At 39.9% G+C, this 27007-nt stretch overlaps 1 protein-coding gene and 1 long non-coding RNA gene across 2 annotated transcripts in view; one reads left to right on the top strand and one right to left on the bottom strand.

The window, feature by feature from the left end:
• Positions 1–27007, top strand: part of DPP10 (dipeptidyl peptidase like 10) — an 860783-nt gene that overhangs the window by 125121 nt on the left and 708655 nt on the right. The gene's annotated exons all lie outside the window — the stretch shown is intronic.
• LOC141995555 (uncharacterized) lies at positions 8860–19795 on the bottom strand. The gene is made up of 4 exons (XR_012641352.1): positions 19689–19795; positions 15890–15924; positions 10593–10642; positions 8860–9041 (listed from the first exon to the last, which is right to left on the bottom strand). It is a non-coding gene; the product is annotated as an uncharacterized LOC141995555 (long non-coding RNA).

The raw sequence follows: 27007 nt of genomic DNA, 5'->3' as shown, positions 1-27007 counted from the left end.
TAGGTGAGGTAATATCTTTTGTCAGTGGAAGGGACAAGCATCTGAGCTACACAGGTCTGGGAAACAAAATCAATGTCTGAGCTAAACACAAGTTGGGATAGATGGTTAAGCATAAGGGGTAATGCATGTTGTGGGCAATCATTTGAAACGCAGTGGGTTCAGTTGAAGGTTAGATTGTTACAAATTGTTGTAATGAGCCATAAAACCATTGTTCCTGTTGATTCCATGCAGTCTAACAGAGTTATGAATTTAAGTTCCCAGGCTCACCTTTTGCAGGTGTTGCACAAGTTTCTTTTAAGGACAAGTATTGAAAGATCAGAGATAGAGTGATTGCTTTGTGTAAAGTTTTTGTCCATGGGTGACATGGTGTTTTTGACTCGTATTTTTCTGTGTGAGTTCATTCAAGAGCATTATCTGGTTTCACCCACATAGTTGTTCTTGGAGCATTTGATGCACTGGATCAGATACACCATCCTTTATAATAAGCATGTGTAGGACCCATGAATCTTGAAAGGAGTGTCTTGGGGAGTAGCAGTGGAGATATGTCTGCAGGTCTTGCATCTATTTTGGCAGGGTCTGGTGCTGCACTGGTTTTATGGCTCATTACAACAATCTGTAACACACCACACTGTCTGCTACTCTTAATAGCCTACTACAAACCCCTTATGCATCACAGTCTAACCCTCAATTGCCCGCTTCATTTTCAACTGACTGCTTGCAACGTTTCAACTGACTGCATGCATTACCCCTCAGGCTTAAGTTTCTGTCCTAACTTCTATTGAGCTTAGACACTCTGATTTTCTTTCCCAGACCTGAAGAAAAAGCAGCTCTGTGGCTTATCTACACTTACAGTACTGCAGTGGCGCAGCTGCGCTGATGTAGTGCTTAGTGAAGACGCTACCTATATCAACGGAAGAGCTTCTCCTGTTGGTGCAGATACTCCTCCTCCCCGAGAGATGGTAGCTAAATTAATGGGATTTTACGCACTCCTGAGAGACACAGTTATACCCACAGGTTTCAGAGTAGCAGCTGTGTTAGTCTGTATCCGCAAAAAGAAAAGGAGGACTTGTGGCACCTTAGAGACTAACAAATTTATTTGAGCATGAGCTTTCGTGAGCTACAGCTCACTTCATCGGATGCATTCAGTGGAAAATACAGTGGGGAGATTTATATACACAGAGAACATGAAACAATGGGTGTTACTATACACACTGTAAGGAAAGTGATCAGGTAAGGTGAGCTATTACCAGCAGGAGAGCGGGGGGAAGGGACCTTTTGCAGTGATCATCAAGGTGGGCCATTTCCAGCAGTTGACAAGAACATCTGAGGAACAGCAGGGCTGGGGGATAGACATGGGGAAATAGTTTTACTTTCTGTAATGACCCATCCACTTCCAGTCTTTATTCAAGCCTAAGTTAATTGTATCCTGTTTGCAAATTAATTCCAATTCAGCAGTTTCTCGTTGGAGTCTGTTTTTGAAGGTTTTTTTTGTTGCAGAATTGCCACTTTTAGGTCTGTAATTGAGTGACCAAAGAGATTGAAGTGTTCTCCGACTAGTTTTTTGAATGTTAATTCTTGACGTCTGATTGTGTCCATTTATTCTTTTACGTAGAGACTGTCCAGTTTGGTCAATGTACATGGCAGAGGAGCATTGCTGACACATGATGGCATATATCACATCGGTAGATGTGCAGGTGAACGAGCCTCTGATAGTGTGGCTGATGTGACTAGGCCCTATGATGGGGTCCCCTGAATAAGATATGTGGACACAGTTGGCAACAGGCTTTGTTGCAAGGATAGGATCCTGGGTTAGTGGTTCTGTTGTGTGGTGTGTGGTTGCTTCAGGTTGGGGGGCTGTCTGTAAGCAAGGAATGGCCTGTCTCCCAAGATCTGTGAGAGTGATGGGTCATCCTTCAGGATAGGTTGTAGATCCTTGATGATGCGCTGGAGAGGTTTTAGTTGGGGGCTGAAGGTGATGGCTAGTGGCGTTCTGTTGTTTTCTTTGTTGGGCCTGTCCTGTAGTAGGTGACTTCTGGGTACTCTTCTGGCTTTGTCCATCTGTTTCTTCTCTTCAGCAGGTGGGTATTGTAGTTGTAAGAACGCTTGATAGAGATCTTGTAGGTGTTTGTCTCTGTCTGAGGGGTGGGAGCAAATGCGGTTGTATCGTAGAGCTTGGCTATAGACGATGGATTGTGTGGTGTGGTCTGGGTGAAAGCTGGAGGCATGTAGGTAGGCATAGCAGTCAGTAGGTTTCCGGTATAGGGAGGTGTTTATGTGACAATCGCTTATTAGCACCATAGTGTCCAGGAAGTGGATCTCTTGTGTGGACTGGTCCAGGCTGACGTTGATGCTGGGATAGAAATTGTTGAAATCATGGTGGAATTCCTCAAGGGCTTCTTTTCCATGGGTCCAGATGATGATGTCATCAAAGTAGCGCAAGTAGAGTAGGGGCAGAAGTTTGTAGTGTAGACTAGGACTTAGTAGCTCTAAAGGTTGTTCCTTCCACCAACAGAAGTTGGTCCAATAAAAGATATTGCCTTGCCTACCTTGTCTCTCTCATATCTTGGGACCAACATGGCTATAACTAGCTGGAAACAAGTAAGCATTCCAGGCATTTGTCACTTGTCACAGGATGATCATATAACTCAACAGTTAACTCACAGGACTTGCTCGTGAGGGGTAACTTCAACTACCTAGACATCTATTGGGAAAATAATACAGCAGGGCACACATTATCCAACAAGTTCTTGGAATGTACTGGAGGCAATTATTTCAAAAGGTGGAGAAAGCTACTAGGGGAGAGGCTGTTTTAGATTTGATTTTGAGAAATAGGGAGGATGTGGTTGAAAATTTGAAAGTGGAAGGCAGCTTAGGTGAAAGAGATCATGAAATGGTAGAGTTCGTGATTTTAAGAAATGGTAGGAGGGAAAACAACACAAAGATAATGGATTTCAAGAAGGTAGATGCAGGAAGTTGGTAGGTAAGATCCCATAGGATGCAAATCTAAGGGGGAAAACAATTCAAGAGAGTTGGCAGTTTTTCAAAGACGTTATTAAGGGCACAAGAGCAAACTATACCACTGTGGAGGAAAGGTAGGAAGTAGGTCTAGAGACCACCCTGACTTAACCATGAAATTGTCAATGATCCGAAACTCAAATAGTCTTACAAAAAATCAAAATTACAAAGGATGAATATAAACAAATAGTACATGTATATAGGAACAAAATTAGAAAGGCAAAGGCACAAAATGAGATTAAACTAGCTAGAGACATTCTGGGTAACAAGAAAATATTCTATAAAATATATTAAAAGCAAGAGGAAGATCAAGAACAGGGTAGGCTAGTTACTCAATGGGGGAGGGGGAACAATAACAGAAAATGTGGAAATGGCGGAGGTGCTTAATGACTTCTTTGTTTCAGTTTTTACAAGAAAGGTCAGTAGTGATTGGACATCTGACATAGTGAATGCCAGTGAACATGAGGTAAAATCAGAGGCTAAAATAGGGAAAGAACAAGTTAAAAATTACTTATACAAGTTAGATGTCTTCAAGTCACCAGGGCCTGATTAAATACACCCTCGAATACTCAAGGAGTGGACTGAGGAGATATGAGCCATTAGCGATTATCTTCTAAAAGTCATGGAAAATGGGAGAGATTCCAGAGGACTGGAAAAGGGCAAATTTAGTGTCCATCTGTAAAAAGGGGAATAAGGACAACTTGGGGAATTACAAACCAGTCAGCTTAACTTCAGTACCCAGAAAGATAATGGAGCAAATAATTAAGCAATCAATTTGCAGACACCTAGAAGATAATAAGGTGATAAACAATAGTCAGAATGGATTTGTCAAGGACAAATCATGTCAAAGCAATCTAATAGCTTCCTTTGACAGGGTAACAAGTCTTGTGGATCGGGGAAAGTGGTAGATGTGGTACATCTTGACTTTAGTATAGCTTTCGATACTGTCTCACATGACCAATGGGCATATCCAATGGGGTCCCACAGGGATCAGCTCTGGGTCATATGATTTAGATAATGGCGTAGAGAGTATGCTTACAAAGTTTGCGGACGGTACCAAGCTGGGAGATGTTGCAAGTGCTTTGGAGGATAGGATTAAAATTCAAAATGATCTGGACAAACTGGAGAAATGGTCTGAAGAAATGAGGATGAAATTCAATAAGGATAAATGCAAAGTAGTTCACTTAGGAAGGAACAAACTGTTACACATATAAAATGGGAAATGACTGCCTAAGGAGGAGTACTGCAGAAAGGGATCTGGGGACCATAGTAGATCACAAGCTAAATTTGAGTGAACAGTGTAACACTGTTGCAAAAAAAGCAAACACCATTCTGGGATGTATTAACAGGAGTCAGAGGTGAAAGTAAGCCGGTATGGTCCAGTACGGCATACCGGCAAGAGCCGTGCTGGACCGGACCAGCTTCCCCAGGCTGGCACTTTAAAGGGCCCTGAGCTCCTCGCAGCAGCCGGAGCCCAGGGCCCTTTAAAGCGCCGTCTGAGCCCCACTGTCGGAGCCCCTGGGGTAGCGGTGGCAGGGCTCCAGCGGTGATTTAAAGGGCTTAGAGCTCCTCTGTGGTAGTGGCAGCTGGAGCCCGGGGCCCTTTAAATCATCCCAGGGCTCCCAGCTACCTCTGCAGCTGGTAGCTCCGGGGGCGATTTAAAGGCCTGGGGGCTCCCAGCTGCAGCTGGAGCCCTGGGACCTTTAAATTTTGATTTAAAGGGCCCGGGTATTTAAAGGCCCCTCCTCTTCCAGTCAAGGCCCCGCCTCATCCAGTCAAGGCCACGCCCCCCTGCTCAGGACTCCAGAGTACAGGTAAGTCCTTTAAGTTACTTTTACCCCTGACAGGAGTGTTGTAAGCAAGGCATGAGAAGTAATTCTTCCACTTTAATACACACTCTTTAGGCCTCAGCTGGAGTATTGTGTCCAGTTCTGGGCGTCACATTTCAGGGAAGATGTGGACATATTGGAGAGAGTCCAGAGAAGAGCAACAAAACATGACCTAGGAGGGAAGATTGAAAAAAATTGAGTTTTAGTCTGGGGAAGAGAAGGCTGAGAAGGGATATGATAACAGTTTTCAGTACATAAAAAATTGTTATAAGAAGCAATAGGCTTAAATTGCAGCAAGACAGGTTTAGGTTGGACATTAGGAAAAACTTGCTAACTGGCAGAGTGGTTAAGCACTGGAATAAATTGCCCAGGGAGGTTGTAGAATCTCAATAATTGGAGATTTTAAAGAGCAGGTTGGACAAACACCTGTCAAGAATGGTCTACATAATACTTAGTTCTGCAATGAGTGCAGGGGACTGGACTAGATGACCTTTCCGGTCCTATGATTCTGTGATTCCAACAGTGGTGAAGTCATGAATGAGCTGTGCTATAATAGGTCACTTATCATGGGTTGTTTCAGCCGTCAAACAATCAAACTAATTTAAGGTCGGATCCTGTGTTCTTGGATATCTGTGTTTTGGAGAAATTGAAAGTTTTTTAAAATACTTTTTAAATTCGCCTATCTTCAGCAAGTTGTAGTATTTCACTGCATGTGTAGTGGGTACATATGCAGAACGTTTTAACGTATTGCAGTTGTGCCTCCAGCAGCAGAAAACTGCATTGGAAATTTGAGCCTTGGCATTAAGTCTGTGTGGCAGTGTGTGTGAAGGAGAGTTTAACAGCACCCTCCATTTTGTAAAAATAAAGTTTTCATTAACCAGTGACCTTGTGCCCTCAATGCACTCTACTTGCATGAGTATCTACAATAAGTAGACATGTTGGATTGGTGTCAATTTGTTTTTGTTTTTTTCTTAGCCAAACCACCTCAGTAAGAAATAAGACGTTTACAAGTTTTTATGATCTCAAGGTAGAGAGCTCCATTACTGAGCAGGAAATGTTATTTAGAGTGCCTCTATTACCCTTGCTTTATTCCTTGTTGTCTTCTGTAAAATGGTATCTTTCTAGACCGCTTTCACTGTCATCTCTTGCTTTCTGCTTCCAGGGTCCTAATCCATCTCTGTTTATTTCCTGAGTCGTACCCACAATTCTCTTTCCAACACACTGTCTTTCTGTCTCCTCTCAGGGTTTCTGTCTATATCTTTCTCTTTTTCAGTTAATCTTTGTCTCTGTGTCTCACACAATCCCCCCACTGCTGAAAAGTTCCCACATGTCTTAACTCCTTACTTTCTGCATGTAGTATCTGAGAACCTCTCTATCTATGCTCACTATCGTTTTTCCTCAAGTCCCTGTTTTCACTTTTGGGTCTTTTCTTCTCTCCTCCGGGCTGAAATTCCCTTTATCCAGAGCCAATACTCACTTTGTGGCCTTTCCACATTAATAATGATGAGTTACTTTTACCATGATGTGGTTGAATGGATGTAGCTAAGCCACACACAGACTAGATACAAAAGGTAAGAGACAACTGAAAATGTTCACTTCCTTGAATATTTCAAAGTTCTAGATTAAATATATTCACAATTTGAGTGTATTCTCCCTCCGTTCTAATGAATGTTTAGTGGAAACTATGTATATTGTGACAAAGTTCCTTCTCTACCTTGGTGGGTCTTGTACTTATTGGCGGATTTGCTCGCCTTGGAGCTTCACGGCAGCCCTCAGTTTGGCTGTTTTCGTGAACCCACAGTCCAGGTCAACTCCTCCTGTGTCTGACCAGGAGTTGGGAGGATTTGGGGGGAACCCGGGCCCGCCCTCTACTCCGGGTTCCAGCCCAGGGCCCTGTGGAATGCAGCTGTCTAGAGTGCCTCCTGGAACAGCTGTGCAACAGCTTCAACTCCCAGGGCTACTTCCCCATGGCCTCCTCCCAGCACCTTCTTTATTCTCACCATAGGACCTTCTTCCTGGTGTCTGATAATGCTTGTACTCCTCAGTCCTCCAACAGTACTCATTCTCACGCTCAGCTCCTAGTGCTTCTTGCACCCAGCTCCTCAAACGCGCTCCACAAACTGAAGTGAGCTCCTTTTTAAACCCAGGTGCCCTGATTAGGCTGCCTTAATTGATTCTAGCAGCTTCTTGATTGGCTGCAGGTGTTCTAATCAACCTGTCTTAATTGTCTCCAGAAAGTTCCTGATTATTTTGGAACCTTCCCTGTTACCTTACCCAGGGAAAAGGGACCTACTTAACCTGGGGCTAATATATCTGCCTTCTATCACTCTCCGGTAGCTATCTGGCCCGACCCTGTCACAATATTTACTTTAAAAAAAATGTAGTGGTGCTCTACATTTCAGTCCCTGGCAAACGTAGAACATTTACAAAAGGTTCCCTGACCACAGCCAAAGTCTATTTAAAAGTTTATTAAAGTTCTCTAATAAGCTACCTTTTCCAGCTCACAGATAAAAATATATTTTATGGTTCAGTATAATAATTCAGTGAAATTAACCCAGTAAGTGATCAATGAAGCAAATGATTAAGAAGCAGGAGAATGCAAAAATGAATATTAAAAACGATAAAATTGCATTTGCTATTACTGTGTGTTTTGCAGGTCATAAATGAAAGCCCAATGCACAAAAAGTAAAAGTGACCTTTTAAAATGTTGAAAAGGAATGTTAGAGTGCTTACACTTTTGCCAACTGAATTCAATTATTTAGGTCTGTTTCCATCTTTCTGCAGTATATTTGATAACTGCTAATAATTGTACATTTAGTTCTGGCTTCCATTGTTGCACAAAGGATGTTTGGCTATATTAGCCAGTGATTTTGCTCTAATCTCTGATTGTATATCTCTGATCAGCTTTTATTTTTAAATTAAGTATATAAATAGTTAACAGTGAAAATAAATTAGTTAGATCATCTGCTTATTTCTCAGAAGTTATGGGGAGTTTATAAGAAAAATCTTCAAAGTAGGAAAAAATGAGTATCTTATGGAAATGATTAAATGCTGTTTGAGCTTTCCTGCCTTTGCTACTGTTTGTAGTTTTGCTGTTTGTTTGTACTTTTAAATCCCAATGTGGTTAACAAATACCCTGCCAAATTAAGGGACATAAGGTAGCATCAGAGTGGCTCTACATCCTAGTTTGGACACACAACAATATTTTCAATTTCCTGTCTAAATGCCAGAATGGGAATACTGAGGCACCATGTTTGACTGCCACCCAGATTCTAACCTCTCCTTTCTGTAGCATCCTTTATCAATCCTCATTTTGTATCTACCCACCAAGCTTAGATACCTAAATAGTTCCCATTACCACAGCATCTGAGCGTCTTGCAGACTTTTAATGTACTTATCCTCAAACACCGGTGTGAAGAAGGAGAGTACGGTTTTACAGATGAGGATTTGCACTACAATGAATAAATGACTTGCCCAAGATCACACAGGACGTGTGTGGCAGAGCAGGGAATTCAACCCAGGTCACTTGAATCCTATGCTTGTGTCTTAACCACTGGACTATCCTTCCTCTGATGGGGCAGAAAAAGGTTTTGACCCTGCAAGGTGATTGAGGACCTTGTGACAGGTGCTGAGCTCATGCTTAGCGTTTTGCCAGAACAGGCCCACAGTGAGACAGGGCAGATACTAAAACAAATTCTGTAAAAGAATTGTGGAGAAAAATCTTGTAGATGATGATTCAGTACTGTATATCTTGTGTCTGATGGGCAGCCGATGATGTATTAATGGGTTTCTTGTGAACATTTTTGAGCATTGTAAGAACCGTCTAGTTCTTTCATTGTGGACAGGTATCTCCATCATAAACCCACCAATGCAACAAACACTAAAATTAGCATCTTTGCCTCACAGAGAAATTTGGATCCTGGAGGTTATCCATCCTGGTCATTTCTTCTGCACTTGTTTTTAGACAGGAGACTTTATCTCTAGGCTATTAATTTGGTATCTTCCATCAGCACTAAAGACAAACATTTGCAGATAGTCTCATAGGCTGTCTGTGAATTGAATCTGAGAAGTTTTATCATGAATTGAAGATGACTGATAGCCTCAGAACGTGCTTTCCGTTACCACTTCTATTTTTACATGCTCTAGGCAGAATCCTTGTAATGGTGAGTTCAGAGACTTTGCATAAAGACAGTGCACCTGAAAAGAGAGAGAGAGAGAGAGAGAAATACATTGTTGTAATATTTGACATCATGCAATGTTTTGTATTCTTGTGTGGGTGTAATCTAAAGGAAGCAGTTGAACATAAGCAGTGGGGGCAAAAGATCTATCTGGCTTTAAGATTAAACTCGATAACTTTATGGAGGAGATGGTATGATGGGATAACATGGTTTTGGTAATTAAATATTCATGGTAAATAGGCCCAATGGCCTGTGATGCGATATTAGATGGGGTGGGATCTGAGTTACCCAGGAAAGAATTTTCTGTAGTATCTGGCTGGTGAATCTTGCCCATATGCTCAGGGTTTAGCTGATCGCCATATTTGGGGTCGGGAAGGAATTTTCCTCCAGGACAGATTGGAAGAGGCCCTGGAGGTTTTTCGCCTTCCCCTGTAGCATGGGGCACGGGTCACTTGCTGGAGGATTCTCTGCTCCTTGAAGTCTTTAAACCATGATTTGAGGACTTCAATAGCTCAGACATAGGTGAGAAGTTTTTCGCAGGAGTGGTGGGTGAGATTCTGCGTCCTGCTTTGTGCAGGAGGTCAGACTAGATTATCATAATGGTCCCTTCTGACCTAAATATCTATGAATAAGGAAAAGGTTCTTGTGAGAGATTCTGCCAGATTGGTTTTAGAATTTAAAAAGGACTGCATCACAGCTGAAAACAATTTATTTCAAGAACTATCTGCTTACTCATTCATTTAGACCATCTTGATTTTACAAGTAAGGTACTCAGAAACTATGGTGATGGGCAGCAGTATAAAATCCTAAGATCTGCAAAGGGTGCAATTTGATGACTTCCAGATTGCATAATGCAAATAAAAGACCTTTATTTCTCCCAACCAAGAAATGGCCAGTTGGAAACTGACACATGAAGACTAATTGAATAATAAGTATGGTAGAATCAGTAGAGTCACGCTGAGACTAGAGCAGCAGGGGGATTGTGACTTTTCAAAAAGCAGGCTACATATTGAGTGTCAATAAATATGTTCTTGTTGTTTTTAAATCAGATGACTGAAATGGTTACCTCTCAATTATGTATAGATTATTTTAATGTATAATTTATTTTTATAATTTAGTCTATTTGGTGCGGAGGTGAAAAAGGTGATAGGAATATTGTGGGACTGGCAGTTAAGTAATAAACTGATAGGATAAGTGTATGCTGTGTGTGTTTGTTCCTACCTGCTCCATGGTGTGGAAATGGTGGGTGTTATGGAGCTGGAAGAAAAGATACGGGTAGTAGAAAATAAAAAAACTGAGCAGAATGGCAGAGAAGTGGGGGGTAGATGGAGTGTGAGTGGAAGAAATTAGGGAGGAAGATGAACTAGGGACTCACAATGATAAATAGTTGGAGAGCACACATTTGAGGTGGGCTGGAAATGTGGTTAAAATGGGAGAAGAATGACGAGCAAAGACAGCAGTGGAGGAAGATGACAGTAAGAAAGGATGTGGAAGACAGAGAATATGGTGGGAAGACTCTGTCAAGAAAAGTGTGAAGAGAAAAAGAAGTGGAATTCTAAAACTTATGTACCTGTGCCATGGATTGGAAGGAGTGGCGAAGAATCATGGACACCTTCAACCCTGTATAAATGGGAAAAAGTCAAGAAGTGCATTTAATGCAGCCACTGCACTTATTTCTTATTTACATAATGTTTATGCACTACATTAACTAGTTTTACATCAGATAAAACTACCTTTTTTTTTTCCAATTACTTGGGTAAGTTAACTATTTAAACGCATGGCGTGTGATTCTTCTTTGGTCTGAAGGCATGTATGGAGGATGCTATAATCCTGCACCCTAACATCCTTAGGTACTTCCTAGTGGACTGTAGAACACTCTACTAACTTTGTATGCTACTTGCTCTAATAAATGTAAACTATCTGAACCATGGTTCCATAAACGTCTACATTTGTTTAGCTCTATGCCATCCTATACATTATTTATCTTGAATTCTATAAATCTACTGTAAATTATTCCTTTCGTAGTTCTATGTCTGTCTCACTTTTAATAAAATGCTCTTTTAAACGGAAAATATATTTGACACATCCAAATGGGGCAAACACATCTGGCCATAGTGAAGAAGAACATTTCCCAGGACAAACCTAATAGAGAATATTTAGGAAATACCTTTTTTTATCCTGTGGACAACATCACAGGCAGATCCCTGTGCAGGGAGCCTTAAGCTATAGTTTGTTGCAAAGTAGGAAATTACATTTTTTTTACGTGGTGAGGACTTAGAAATGAAGTATATTAACTGTTTTTAATACAGATAATATCTTTCCCCTCTGTTTTCCCTAGCAATATGCTAAGTCTCACAATATTATCTACTCTGAGGCTCAAGCCTGAGTAATTTATCTACTGGAAAACAGAGGCAAGGAGTGGTATTATCATTTAAGTAAATGACTGCATTTTTAATCAGTCAGAAAATTAATAGTAAAACCTCAAATGTTACTATTAAGAAATAGAAACGTGTTTGAGAGTCTTTACAATTGGGTAATAATTGGCTAGTGGATCTGAGATAAAGCAGAAATTACTTAAACCAGTCATTACTAGATTTTTCAATACCCACAAATGGTTTGCTGAAATTAGAATTCAATGAGATTTAAAGTGCAATGTAGATGTTTCTTTTTATTTCTCTAATAAATTTGTTTAAGAAATTGCAGCCTAATACTCATATGGTCTCTGTAAAAGAATTTCCATGATTGGGAAAAGATGACTAAGGGAAGGTAAATATTTAAAATGTTCAGAACTGGAAATATCTGATTTGGTGAAAATAACTTTGGATCCAATTCAAAAATAACTGAAGTAAATAGAAGGACCACCATTGCTTTGAGTTGGCTTGATAAATATGAAGATCTAAGCCTTTCAAATAAGAATTATAGCTAAAATGTTCAAACTTTGGGTGCCTTAAGTAGGTACCTAAATCCACATTTAACCATCTGTGTATGATAAATAGTCTGATTTTTTTGTTTGAAGGAGTCAGACTACCTCAACTCCTGAAGTCACTTGAAATCATTGGGGTTCCAAACTGCTGAAAATCAAGCCACTCCATTTAAATATGCATGTAGGTGCCCTTAGGCAGCCAAATTTGAATGTGTCAGCCTGTGTTTTAGAACACCAGTTTTCTGTTCACTGATGGAGAATATTACATAATGACTTTGGCATTAGTTATTTGTTTTCAACTACCATGTACCAACAACTATATTTAAAGACTAAATATAGCTGATCTTCTATCTTTGTAACTTCATTCTTAAAGTATTCAGTTTGCATAATTAAGTATGATTTTGTGGCTACCTTTCATATCCCAACTTGGGAACCTCAACTGAATCTAATTATCTTTCAATTGAAAAGAAGATATTTCACAAACAGAAGCTGTAGATCAGGGCTCATTACTAAGGCAGCTCATTATTTTTAATGAACAACTTCATTATCTGATTCTGCAGAGAACAAGACATAATTCTACTGATGCAGGGAAGCTTGTTAAACTTCAGCGGCCAGAGACATATGGCTAACAGTCAGAATTTGGCGACAAAGATTATTAGGGTTAAAGAAAGTATCTTGTAGGATTCTAAGGTCTTCATATAGGTGATTTATAAAGGTCAAAAATTACAGAATAATTTTCTATTTGTTTTTTCCCAAGTGAAGTTAGTTAGACCATAATATGTGTACATTACCAGTCTAAGTGGTCTTCTTTAGAAAACAAATTGCATGGAAAATTCACATTAATAAAACACAATCAATTCACTGGAAAGCTTTACACCAAAGGAAGTGGTAACAAAATCACTTTTCTGCAATTCCAAGGGCCTCTTGGGAGTATTACAAATATTCAGTGTTTCCAAATGCTGCATTTTGCATTTGGATCTCTGAATTAGCTGACAGATATGAAAAATATCATGTAACCAAACAACTCTCCAGGGAAGGTGCAAATTGCAAGCTATCCCGACTACATTTACTATTAAAATAACATCAAACTCTGATCCAGCAAGTACATATGTGCTGTACAGCAGGGAGCATAAGGTGGCTGTGCTGTACTGAAAAAGTCCAGCTTGTACTATGTTAAAAGTATTCTTTCCCTCTGAACAAATATAGTGTGGGAAGTCGTCATGATGCTCACAGGATGAGAAGCAAACTGCGAGCCTGATACATTTATTAATTTATAAGTATCTAACAGAAGTATTTGTAAGAGTGTTAACCCTAGTGTTCTGGCCAAAATTCATTCCCCATGATTTCATTCTGCTTCTCCAAATTCTCCCTGCAGATTCTTCTTCACTTCTTGTCTGGAGTGTTTTTATTTTCTGTATAAACACAAAGCAAAACCACCTGCCAGATTTCAGCTAGGGCTGTGGGAAACCCTCCAGCTTACGGGAATTGATTTCAACAGCAGCGAGATCAATGGTCAAACTTCCACAGAAATGAGTGGGAATAGAATGAGGCTCTTGGGTTGTGTGAGATTCAGCTAGCCATTTGAGAGGGTTTTGGTCATGCATAAAAGGATCCCCAGAGTTCAGCTTGTGTTTTTAGGCTCAGTAAGTCAAGCTACCCGTCAGAACAAAACAATGGGAACTAGCTGAAGGTTAAATACTTTAGTTATGAAATCAAGGAAACTTCCCTTGCCAATTTCTGCTGAACCATATCCCAAAGGCCAGATGCCTCTGCTTACCTCCTGGGGTGGAGAGCGAGAGAAAGGAAGCAGACATTGTGGCATTTTGCCTCCTCCTTTAAATTTGCAAAATACTTTGGAACCCATTGATTTTATTGGCAATTGAATCAGGCTCTAATTAAATGTAATTTATTACCTGTCTCAGTTTTCTAATTTAGTCTATCTGACTGGCACTAATATGGCAGATAACCTATACCATGTGTTTGGGGCTTGCAGACATGCCATTTCTTTGAAGATCCCCTCCAGTAAGTAATGACTCACCTTAGTAGAATTAGAGAATAATGTTTTAACTAGGATTAACCAGACAGCTGTCTTAATGCATTAGGCACAGTGATGCTTTCTCTTCCCTTCAACTTCAAATACAAATTCATACTTGTACAACCTCTCTTTTGGGCCAATGTTAGAAATTCCCTGGTCAAAGTTAAGTGATTTTCCACACAGTGACTCTTGAATAATGCAGTGCATTGTTGGGTAATCCATCCACTGCACTGTTCTTCAATAAACCCAACCTTTGATCCGCCCGCAGCAGGTAGTCCATTTATATCAACAGCTGATTTTTCCAAACCTCCAAAATCTGCAACAGCCTCTTGAGCTACAACAAAAAATATCTGGATCCTTTTTAGTTCCATGTAATGAGGTTAAATACATAAATTCTTTCTGCATGTTAAGATTACTGCCAATTTTTTGTATGTATATCAGTAGCTGATCTTACATATGACACACCTGTACTAATGTCAAAGAAAAATAAGAACAACCGTGGATAATTTTCTTTGGCTTTTCTTCCATATGTTCATGCATATCTGAAACGCTTCGTAAACTTGTACATCAAAAAAGAGATACTGTTTCAAATAATTTTTTTTTGCCATTTTATTGTTACTAAGTGCCTTTGCTATTTATATTACACATCATTTTACTGTTTTGTCATCACTCGGTGGCTTTTTTAGCCCACACCAGCTTGAGATCAATAAGTTATGATGCAGAAAGTCTTGAAGTTTGTACTGTGGCAGCTCTGGCAAAACAACTCTGCTGCCTTAAAACTTTGCCATTTAGATCAGCAACAATGGCATCCCTGGCATCACCAGTATATTTGTTGTACTTTGCTTTGTGATTGGTACATAGTGACAGTTCAAGTTGTATTCCTTTTTCACTACAAGGACTTGGAAACATGTGAGGCAATGGGGCCTCCATTTTTCAGTAAAAAAAAAAAAAAGTTAATCATGTTTCCACTATACATGGATGTCTTAGATTTCTCTACCTCTTTCTTTTACTCATGATAAAACTGTAAAGGAGGAATCAGCCACTGGCTTCTCCATATGCCACTTCCCACTTTACTCATGGTGCAGAGGATATAGAGCTGACATTTCAGGATATTGAATTTTGTTGCATTCATCATACATGCAATCCAAAGAAGTGCACAACGACTCCCCCTAGTGATGGGTCTTCCACATTGAAACAAGCGCTTAATATTCACAGTTGACCACAGAAAAGAAGTGATAAAGAAATGTCACAGCAGACTCAATCATCTGTTACAGTTGGCTGGATGAATAAAATGATCTGGCGGGCCAGATGCAGCCCCAGGCTGCTGTTGCCAATCCCTGATCTATAGGCTTCCTTAGAAGGGTTCTTGAAAAGGAATGAGTGAAGGCAAAGAGGTTTGTGGAATGTAACTGCTGGCAGGCTTCTCTTTAAAACACCAAATGCCAAATCTTCTTTGACATAGAGGAAGCAGGATAGAGAATAGAAGCCAGCTTGTACTCCCTGCCCACAAATACCGGCCCTTAATTCCATATGCAAATGAACATCCTGTGTGAACCACTAGAGAATGTGATAAGATGCAGTGCAACACAACAAAAATAGTATTTAATTCAGATTTCACTGAAACATTTAGAACAAGACTGGTTCCTTGATACTTTTTTAGAACAGTGGAATACAAGTAATTGCTAGCTACTTCCTGGTCTCGGCCTTTTCTTCTTTTCTATCTCTCTTCCGCCCCCCCTCTCCCCCAGTCTATTTTGCATCATCTCCTTTGTTCAGTTTACAGATGAGCATTGTTGGTGCCTTTACATTTATTTATTTTTTTAGCAATAAGAAATCAGCAATTCATTACTCCAGGCTTTTTGGACATACATGCAAATCCAATAAAAATTTGTTTTTAGCAGAAACATACCTTTCAGTGTCATCCTAACTCATAATAGTTCAGCCCTGTAATATGAATAATTAAGATATTATACATAGACATAAATATTAATATTGGCTTTGTCTCAATTAAGCATGCCATTGTTTATAAATCCTATCAGTGCACCTGCTTTATCACTGACATACTAATTATTTTTACCTTCCTTCCACTTTAATTGTTTTGGGACTAGATTCACTAGAATATTTTATGTTACTGACAAACATGTTATTTATAAAGATATCTTATTTTTGATAGTGTCTTGTATAAAGAAAGAATTTTCTCTCTTCTCTTTACTTTTTTCCTGTTTGGGGGTTTTTTTGCACATAAAACTCTCACACCAACATTTTTTGCTTCTTTTATCTAGATTATAGATAAAGGGTGTATGAATTTGGGATCAGTCTATTCTCACTCTTATTGTAATATTTAGGAAAACTTTTGCCCATAGAGCTGATCAAAGACTTGTGTTCTGGTTTCTTACAAAGACAGTGTCAGGGAGAAGGTGGAGGTATGCTAATTAAGTTCTCCTTCTCTGGTTTAAAGGAACATTATATGCCTTTGAGATAATTATAGTTTAATATTAGGCTTTAGATGGGAGGAAATTTGTTTGAGAATGGTTGTCCAAATTAAACATGAACCAGATTACACCCCTGTATAACAAATTATGGGTCTTATTCAGCCCTTCTTTCCCCTTTGTTAGGCATTGATATATCCCATGGAAATTAATGGGAATTTTGGCTAAGTAAGGTGGGCATACAGAGTACTAAATAAGGGCATACAAAAGGACTAGGACTAGCAGGGACTAGTACAAATCAACACCAAAAGCAAATCTTTTTGTGTGGTTACCTTATGTCACAATTTTTTCTTGGAAATCCTAAAATAACCAGTGGATCACAGGGCTGTTCCAACTGCCCCACCAGTCCTATGGTTCATGTTCCAGATAACCAATCAGAGCAGATATACAGAGAAAGAGGGCCTTGTGTCATCCTTCGTGGTCCTAACCTGTCCATATGGAGCACCCTGAATATCCCTGGTCTCCAGTATCATATAGAAGTCTCCTGTGACATGAATTAATGTTCACGAGCACAGCTAGGGAAGGGAAGAACACATTTCCCAAACTATCATGGGAGTGAAATATTAAAGAAGGTGTGTATACAAACTGAAGTTTGTGGAAAGGATAACTTCTGAGCAACCCTTTCCTCTTGGTCTTTATACCTGAATGAGCTCTATTTAGATTTGGCTCCAGGAAAATGAATTTTCCTAATAATATACATGCATTGAAGCAAAACAAAAAATTGTAAAGTAAGAGTTACTGCATTTTAACTCATTTGAAGACATGTCAGTCAAGTTATAATTAACACTCCCACAAGCTGTAACATTCTGTACCTTCACTAGAGTTGAAATCACATGGGTGAGGCATTTTTTCTTTCCTTCAAAATCATTTACTACAAATGAGAAATTTTCCAACCTGATGCTGACAACCAAGAGGCCTATGAATCATGGGCAAACACTTCCACTCCAGTGTACACTGTCTTTTGGAAAGTAAGGTGTGATCTAGGTATTCAAATCATCATTTGAGATACTGAGTAATACTGAATCCCCTTGTAACCGGGCCTGTGTTATGCAGTGTTTGTATCTCACTTCATTAAGTGTATTCAGCAGCTGAGTATTCTAATCAAGGAAAATATGGAATGCCACTTTTAGATTGTCCAGATATAAACAAGAGCCAATATATGGGAGTGGGTAATTCATCTTTTTAAAATAATCAGAAAATGTTCAGTGTGGCACAGTTGGATTGGTTGCTGGGTTAACTTTAAAGATCAACCTATCTGAAAAAAATATAAAACCATAAATGATATTGTGGACCTGTTTCTGCTCTGATACACCTACGTAAATACTGGGTAGCTCCACTGGCAGAAAACATGCTTTGAGCTATAATATTGGCCTGGATTGTCCCCTCTCACAGTCAAACCCACAGAAACGTGATATCAAAGGAAGAAAATCTACACAGGGATCCCCTTGCAGAGTTCTTCCATTGTCATTCTCTTGGGGTGACGGGGGTGGGTGGGGGGGCCTTAACTTTGCTCTCATGTGAATAAGCAATGCGCCTAACTCCCAAACTAACAGATCCTAAAGGGAGATCTATTGTCAGCAAGTATCATCTGTGGTATGCGGGCCTCATGTCTGCACACTGGCTCTCTGACCCAAGTCCTTCCTGCCCCTGGCAGCACAGCTCCTTTGGAGCTGCACCGCCACCATGTCTGGCCATGGCTCCATGGAGAAAACAAAACAGCCACTGGTGATATTAACTCTTTCATTCAACCTCCATGGGGCTGGAGGAGTGATAATGTCCTCTGGCCTCACCTCCTCATTGACCATGCAATCTCCATGCCTGGCCTAAACCGCAGTTCTGTGGCAGCAACTGACCGCAACCTTCAGTATGGGAAGTGGGAGATTTACAACTGAAGGGGAATGATCTGGGCCATTGAATGTAGTTCCTAAAACTTCGGGGGAGTTACTCTGATGAAAGCAGAATTTGGCCCAATATCTTCAGAGATACCATGCTTATTTAAAGGTTTTAAATGATTTTAAATATATTTGAGTCTAAAATGGAAGATGCTAAATTTCCTGGTTCCTTTACTATAATGTTGGGATACAGAATAAACTCAGCAAGAGGGAAGAACTGATAATGCAGGAACTCTGGGTATAAACTTCCCATCTTAAAAACCTTCCCACTTACCAAAATATTAGAAGGAAATGTCAGTAATCAATTTCCCCCAAAAAACAGAAAACCAAGATGAAGGTCTCCTCCAACGTCCATCAATCCTCACCTGATTTCTTTTTTTAAAAAAAAAAGCTAATTCAACAGAAAATGATATTTTCCTTTGTGGACACCAACATGAACAGCAAAAGCAGGTAGAAGTATTAAAACAAACATTTAAGGGATCAATCCTTGTGCATGCAAAACTGCGGTTGATTTCAGTGAGAGTTACTTGTGTGTAAAGGCTGCAGGATTTGGCTGTTGGTGCTAGACTGTAGGTGAGGGAAAAAAATTAACATCAAAATAGTCCATGTCCTTACAAGCATTTTTTAATCGGGACCTGATCCAATTTCTGTTGAAATCATTGGAATGTCTCTCATTGATTTCAAAGTGCATTGGATCAAACCTTCAGCTAAGAGCAATTAGATATTTTCTAATGTATTTTACTAATTTGTTGCCACTCTAACATTTCTTTACTTTGTTGTGGAGTTCATCTAGAATCAGAATGGGCCATGTATATTGCTAGACATTTTTGATTTGTATTATTAGCTGGTGACTTCATTCATTTATGCATGATACTACTGTGAAAGGGTGATTTTGCACAATTAGATTTTTAACCTCTCTAAATATTTGCTGCATGCATAAATATTTGTGCTGGAACATGAAAAATCAACGTTTGTAACTAAATGCTTATTTACAGATTCATGGCACTTTGAATATCTAACCCATAATATGGATTTAATGTTGGTCTTTGTGGAGGAATATGTAACTAATTTGCACTGTGTTTTTCAAACTTAAGTGGACATTTTATCTTAATCACTATATAAATAAACAGTTTAAAATTCAGGAGTTTAAAGCAATCATGAGTCGAAATAAAAAAGAGTAAACTATTGCATAAGAGCATCTTACGTGTCATATAGTACTCTGTGGTTTATACACAATATTAATTTGCTGTTTGGCAGTTATCAGAATAATTCTTCTTTACATGTTTATATCAAAGTATTTCAATAAAATAGAATAAGATCTGCTTACCTGGTTCTCCAGAGTTATATAAGTGGAATCAGAGTTTGTTCAGGTTAAACAAATAAATTGGTTCTTGTTGAATAACAGCAGAATATTTTTTTAATTTGTTTCAAATGATCTGCAAAGCTTTTTATTCATGGAGTAGCTTGTAAAGAAAAAAGAAAGAGACTGTCATTTGGATTTCAGATGTCTGGTCCACCAAACAGTCAAATGAATATTTAAACATGCACAGTAAAGTTAGACTTTATATTTTGAAAATATTCCTATTTGCAAAAGTCAGAATTATACATCCGTGACCTTTAAAATGAAATGAACAATTTCAGTTAAATGCACAACATGTGAGTGGATGTGGTTTACTGTCTCTTGCAAATGACTGTGACAAAATTATCCTACATAATGCATCCGGTCTGCTTTTAAAAATATACTTAAATTTGAGAAATAAAAACTGTTTAGAAAGTCTGCAAATAATATGCCTTTTACACATTTATATTAATTCCTAAAATGTAATAGTAGGTATTACTCATGTATAACTTGAAGTATATCAATCCATGTTATAGAGATTATTTTAATTACTAATTTATTAAAAAAGCGATTGCATTGCAATTTTAAACTGCAGGGCCTGATTTCATATAGGCAGCACATATCAGTGTGTGACAGATTTATGTTACCAATCTGCAGAATATTTAGGGGAGGAGTTGAAGGAGCACACCAAGTGACTAAGTTTTAAAGCTTTATTAATAAAATAACAGCGGTGAGTGCTGGGAACGCTCCCACGTCATTCGGAGGAAGAAAGAAAGCGTTAGTGCTCCAGCCCTAACCCACTTTCATACTCACACATGCACGACCTGAGGCTGGCCAAGCCTGGGTGTAACGTAAGAAGAAGAGGGGGAAGGGTGGACGAGAATTCTGTCCTGTGCACAGGCCCTCCAGGGTCCACTGTTGAGCTCCAACTTGCTTCAGCTCTCGGGAGGGTTTTAAGTCCTGGGTTCTTCTGGGGGCATTTCATCCAGGGACCTTTGTCCCCCGTGCTCTCTGTACCAGTCCAAACTGACCTTTCAAGGCTTCCTTGGCTTCCCCAAAACACATCGGCTTCAGGGTTGTTTGTTCCCATTTGGTGACCTTCGCATTCTCACTAGTTATTGCAATCCCCTGCAGTCTTGCTCAGTTTACTGCTCTGTTCTCACGGCTGGTCAGGGCTGGAATCCAGGCCCCCGTCTTTCTTGGCATCAGGGAGTCTGCTCGGGTGCGTTGGCCTTGCGTGGCTGGAGTCAGCTTCTTATCTTCAGACCTAGCTGGATTGTCGAGTTAACCCGTTCCTTTCTCCCTTCCTCCTCTTTTGGCCTCTCGCAACCTGCAAAGGAATCTTTTGCTCCACACTCACACCTTCAACCCTTCCCAAGAGCCTTTCCAATGTGTATGAACGCATTAGCAATATACAATGCTGGGGCTTACCCAGGGGACCCCTGGGGGCGGGGGGACAATTTTACTGTGACTGTGACATTCCCATGGGGCAATTTTACTGTGACCGTGACAAGTGGATATCTCATATACCCTCATGTACCATCATTCATATTATGTATGTCAGTATTCTACTCCCTGAAAACTACCATTGCACATCTTCAAAAAGGAGCAGAAATAGATAGTCCTATTTTTCCCCTCCCAGGGTGAAATTCCATTCTCTTCTAACTTCTACCTGTGGATTTGATCATCTTGTTTACTGCAAACAAGTCCATAATCTGTGCATTTCATATCAGAAAGATCTGCAGGGACTTTGTGTATGTGTATGTGTGTGTGTGTGTATATCTATATCTATATCTATATATATCTTGAGCAAATATTATGACTCAGAAAATAGAAGTTCATCCCTCCCCCTAAAAATGACCTGGAACCTGACACAAACGTAAGGGTAAAGTTGGCTCCTTTAGCCATATGTTGATTGATTATAACATCAAGCTATTTTTCTAGTAGTGATAATTGGATGGTAATGCATTTTGCCAAATGGTTGATTACAGGCAAACATAGTGGTGGTCTTTGAAATCTTTACAGAGACCTTAGACAACTAAACGCTGATATGAAATTTGATAAATTTCCCTATTAAAAGCATGTATAGAAGTACAATGGAATATTGAAGATACTGAAGTTATTGTTATTTAATTTTATTAGTGTAACACCTAAGAGCATTAGACATGGGCCAGGACCCCGCTGTGCAAGGTGCTGTACAAACCAGAGGGAAAATGCTGTCCCGGTCCCAAAGAGCTTACAACCTAAGGGCCAGATTTTTAAAGGTGTTACTGTGCTCTACATTGCAATGCCTAACTGATTTCGGAACCTAAATCTCATTTTCAAAAGGGATGTAGGCACTTAGGAGCCAAAATCCCAGCCAAAGTTTTGAAGTTCCCCAAGAGCTTCTAAATTCTGCTTTGAGGCAGTGATTCAAAGCTCTGTATTTCTAACAACCACATGACTGAAGCTCTGACAGAGTTCAGAAGCTGTGCAGGGTTGTTTGATAATCTGAAAAAATGCTTAACAGGAGCAATAGGCTACCACCTGCGTTGTCCCAGTTACGCAGTTTCTAGTGTATATATTGCAACCTCAAGAATGTGAAACCAATTATTTGAATGCAAACAATATGGCATATGGGCAAATACAGTTTTTGGAGTTATTTCCACCAACACATGCAAACTCTGCTCATGTTTCTTCTGAGCAATTGGTTCCCAATGAAGATAAATTATTCTAAGAATATGTTGATGTTGTTATATCTTAGCTGTAGAGTAAAAAGGAGAGCCAAATATTTATATACATATATTAAAAATAAATCAAAAACAAACCCTGCCTGCACTAACAATGGAGTCAGTGAACACAGAATCCCCAAGTCCTCTATAGAATATTCATGATCAGGAAATCCCAGTTTGTGTACCATCATTCTTCAAATAGAACTCAAGGGATATCGAGTAAATGCTGTGGCTGAGATGATAAGATTCAAGGAAAGAAATATGCAAACAATGATGTACTTTTTCCCTGAGAAGTAAGTTATATCAGTGCTAATAAGAATGCCATCTATATTTAATCAGAAGTATCTTGTAGAACTAGGATAACTACAAGTTGACTACATTTAAGATTGTGTTTCCCGGTGTTTTTCTACATAAAGAATAAAGAGGACTCATTTGAGAAATGTGTAGTGTCAAGCAGTTTATTTGCATGATAATTGTTCTGAATTTTTGTATTCTTACAGGCAGGGAGCAGGGGGCTGGACTCTGGGTCTCCCACCTCAGAGGCGAGTGCCATAACCACCAGCCTTACAGAATCATTCCCTCCCACCAATCTCTCTCTTGGCCAAAGACTATTTAAGTATTTATCCAATCCTTAATCCAGTGTCCCAAATAGGAGTAGATAGGTGGACATATATATTCATAATTCTGTCATCTTTAGATTTCAGATGAGATGACTGAGTTACTCCAGTTTTAAACTGATATCACTGCGTGCAAAATTTGGCCATTTGTCTTTATATGTGTCTTCAGGTTTTGCTATGTGCTTAACAAAGAATAACTCTTTGTAATAGCTGAATGCCACCAGATGATTCATGTGGCAACCACTTACAAATTTCTTTGGAGCATTTAGGTCTTGATCCAGAAAATCAAGTAAGGACGTGCAATTTTAAGTATGTGAGTAGTTCCACTGACTTCAGCTGTACCACTTATTGGCTTTATTAGATTGGGACTAGTTCAGTAAGTCTAGTGAAACAATGGAGTCCATGAATGCCTGTGGAGTTACTGAATGCAAAAGAGAGACTTGTAAACTGGTACTTCTGTAAATGATGGCAAGAAACATAAAATTTCCCCACATGGTTTTTCATTCAGGAACACCCAGGGTATCTCCAGTGACATTTCTCGTGTTGATGTCCTCCTGAACACTTTGCCATCTGGTGCCTGGATAATGCTGTAATGGGAATACATGCTGAGCTGAAAAGTTGTTTTATATTACCCACTTCACTGTGCCACTGTAATTTGGGTGATATATTACAACTCGCACCTGCCCCTTGTAATTCTCAGTCAGTTCCCCGCCCCCACCCCGACTTAACTTGTACAGTAGGTTTATGATATGTAGTTGATTTAAATGCTTGTCCTCTCTCCACAGTCTCTAATACCTCATCTGCCTTCAAGTTGTTTGTTGGTGGTGGTGGTGGGTTTTTTGTGTAGTTTTGTTATTTTATCCTAATCATATATTATAGCTGTGTTTTCCAGCATGGCTATGAATGAGGATCTGTCAACATTTTCCATTGTAGACTTCTGTTTTTAGAGTTTTATAACTTCAATGTGCAAATTCTGTGCAGGCTAAAATTTGATATAGATGATCTCAGCCTATGAGAATAGAAAAAGTTGACTAAGTAGAGAAACAAAAGAAAACTCTAGCTATAGTCTAAATTTTCAAAATAAATAATGATCTTGGATCAATCGACTTCTGACTGTTCAAATTGAGACAATGGGCGAATTCTGGATCATGAAGTTGCAGAAGTTTGCAGGAGAGCAAGGAGTACACCATGACATGGGGATTGCTGACTGCAGGCTGATTTGGGTGGAGAGAGGTGGCCTGCATTAGCATCATGTTTTCTTCACTTGAGGTTGTAATCTACAGGACACTGGTGAGTCACTCGAGTGGAAATGATCTGGTGCACTCTCATACAATGTATGAGAGCTAATTTGGATCCCATCAGAGATTTGTGTCCAAGACCTGTGATAATTTTCTCTGATTTTGTGAGCGTCTGAATAATTGCTACAGTGACAATATGAAAGCTATTAAGAAGTGTTGGAAGAACATTAATTAGGAAATTGGAGGGGTGACCAGAAAATGTGCATTGTATGGGCATAGAAACATTGTAAGCTCTGACGTTTCTCTGTTTCTTGAGATGGGATACACCTATTCGACAGGGGTCAGACAATCTTTCTCTCAAACATAAAACTGTCAGTATTTTGCTGTGAATTCTCTTGCTGGCCCTGCACAAATTCTACCCTCCCACCATTCTGAAACGTGACCAGGAACACCATTCCACTGTAACATAGCAGCTCTTCACTCCAGGCACTGTGTGTGTTGGGTTATAGGAAGGCAAAAGTAATGGCAATAGACACCTTTGTATTCCAGGGAGTGAGAATTTCAGGGACATGCATTCTCTGCTTGGGATGGGGGGAGGCAGGGACTGGGTACTGTAGCACAGAGGAGGCCAAATTGGAGGGAGAAACACAGTGAATGGGTCTGGGACATGGTCCTGAAGCAGAGGTGGTGGAGCCCAGCGTGTGTGTGTGTGTGTGTGTGTGTGTGTGTGCTGGAGCCCAGCTGGTGGATGTGTGTGTGTGTGTGTGTGTGTGTGTGCTGGAGCCCAGCTGGTGGGTGTGTGTATGTACTGGCCAGGCAAGCATGCAAATTGCAGGACATATGTACAGTTTCCTAAATGACTACTAACTCTTACCAAAAACATATCTTTTCCTGTTTAATACAAATTAGGAAATTCAGTGGTGAAAACTCTGAGTTAAGGTTGCTTGATGGCATGTCACCCCCTCGCAGAACACTGACCTGATCAAAACTCAAATTTCCAAAAACCAGGCAATGCACACTTAAGGTTGTTCAGGCAACCTTAACTCTACTGTCTTTCAGCAATGCCCCAATATAGCCTGTTGACTCTCATACCTGTTATCTATGTATGTCCCAAAGCACCCAGTATTCACTCCCTACATACCATTGTAATAATCTTTGTACAACATATGCCTTGTGAGGTATCATTTGAAAATGAATAACTCACTGGTCAATAATATCATGGCAAAATGTATGTAGCAACAGTATATGTAAAGTTATGATTTCCCCCGGTATGATGATGTTAGCACATGTTCAAAACCAGACAGCCCTGCCTAGACAAAACTTGTTAAGCAGGCCTAACCTAAACAAAGAAATGTGTGTTTACCTTAATTTACATATAAGTAGTAAACAGAGTCCTCAGGACAGCACAGGGATGAGATGGCAGGAAACAAAACAACTTGCATTCTAGCAAACACATGTGTGGGAAGAAAGAGCATGGAGCCTCATCACCACCAAAGTCCATGTCTCCTTCCTTACGGTTTGGATAAGCTTTTAGTTGGAGGGGAAACCACTTCAGGAGAACCCACTTCCAAGGTTCGCTGGACTAAAAAAGAAAAGGGCAGAATACCACATTTTCTCTTTCACCTAAGAAGATAAAGGCACCAGCACCTTTGAGCCTCTGGAAGAGATTCTGACCAAAGAAAGGGTCAGTCACCATCTTGCTGGAAGACTGTGAGGGAGAAAGACCATCTTCAACAGAGCCTTGAACCAAATCTTGCTAGATATTTTTAGATGTGTATATTCACTTTTATTTGCTCATGACCATTTCTAACTTTATCCCATATACTTGAATTCACTTAAAATCCTCTCTTATTTTGTTAAAAAACTTGTTTTATTTTTAAAACAATCCAGTGCTGTGTGTAAATGAACTGTTTGGTAACTCCAATTAAAGTAACTGTTGAATATTGACTCTTTTCAGGGGCAACAAACCTTAATATCAGAACTGTCTAGGAGAGGGCAGAACAGTGCAAAACTTTTTGGAAAACCGAGGACTGGGAGTGTGTTGGGGTCATCCTGTAAGTCTGTACAAAGCTGGTGGAAGCCAGAGTGTGACTGGAGTGTTGCTGACAGGCTGCTGGGGTCAGATCTGCTGGACCAGGGCTGCAGCTACACACAAACACTCAGGGTGTGACCTGCATGCTGGTAGGCTGGTTGCGAGTGTCGCAGGTTGGGAGCTACAGCAGCAAAGTAATGTGAGACACCCAGGGTTACAGGCCAGGCAGTGGCACAACCCCTCCATGGTCTGGATTGCATCCCAAAAGGTGACATTCTGTTAGCATCACAATTACTGAAATGTACAAGTTCTTCACCTCCTTTTACGGGCCATTCGCTGCCACCCCCAGGATTCTACTTAACACAATTGAAGGGGGGGAAAAAGTTGTGCTCCTTCCCTCTGTTTCTCTGGAGCTGGCAGTAGCCAATGGGAATTATTGGGATCCACTCCCAGTGCAGTCTGTGTGTTTGTCGTACCTACACTAAATGGTGAAGGCAGTAGCTAGCCCTGCTTGGGAAACGTGTGTTTGTGGTATGAGAACTGTGGGTTACTTTCAGGTGTGCAACAATGTGATAAGATCGATGTTTTGCACCCTCCAATGTGTGTGAGCAAAGGGAAGAGCTGCAGGGATACCTAAAGGATCCATATGCATCATAGAAATGCAGAATTGTGTACATTATATGATTAGCAGGGAACTGCAATTGTATTT

This window comes from Natator depressus, chromosome 11, assembly GCF_965152275.1.
Source record: "Natator depressus isolate rNatDep1 chromosome 11, rNatDep2.hap1, whole genome shotgun sequence".
Classification (NCBI taxonomy): domain Eukaryota; kingdom Metazoa; phylum Chordata; order Testudines; family Cheloniidae; genus Natator; species Natator depressus.
This window is presented reverse-complemented; position numbering and strand designations above follow the sequence as displayed.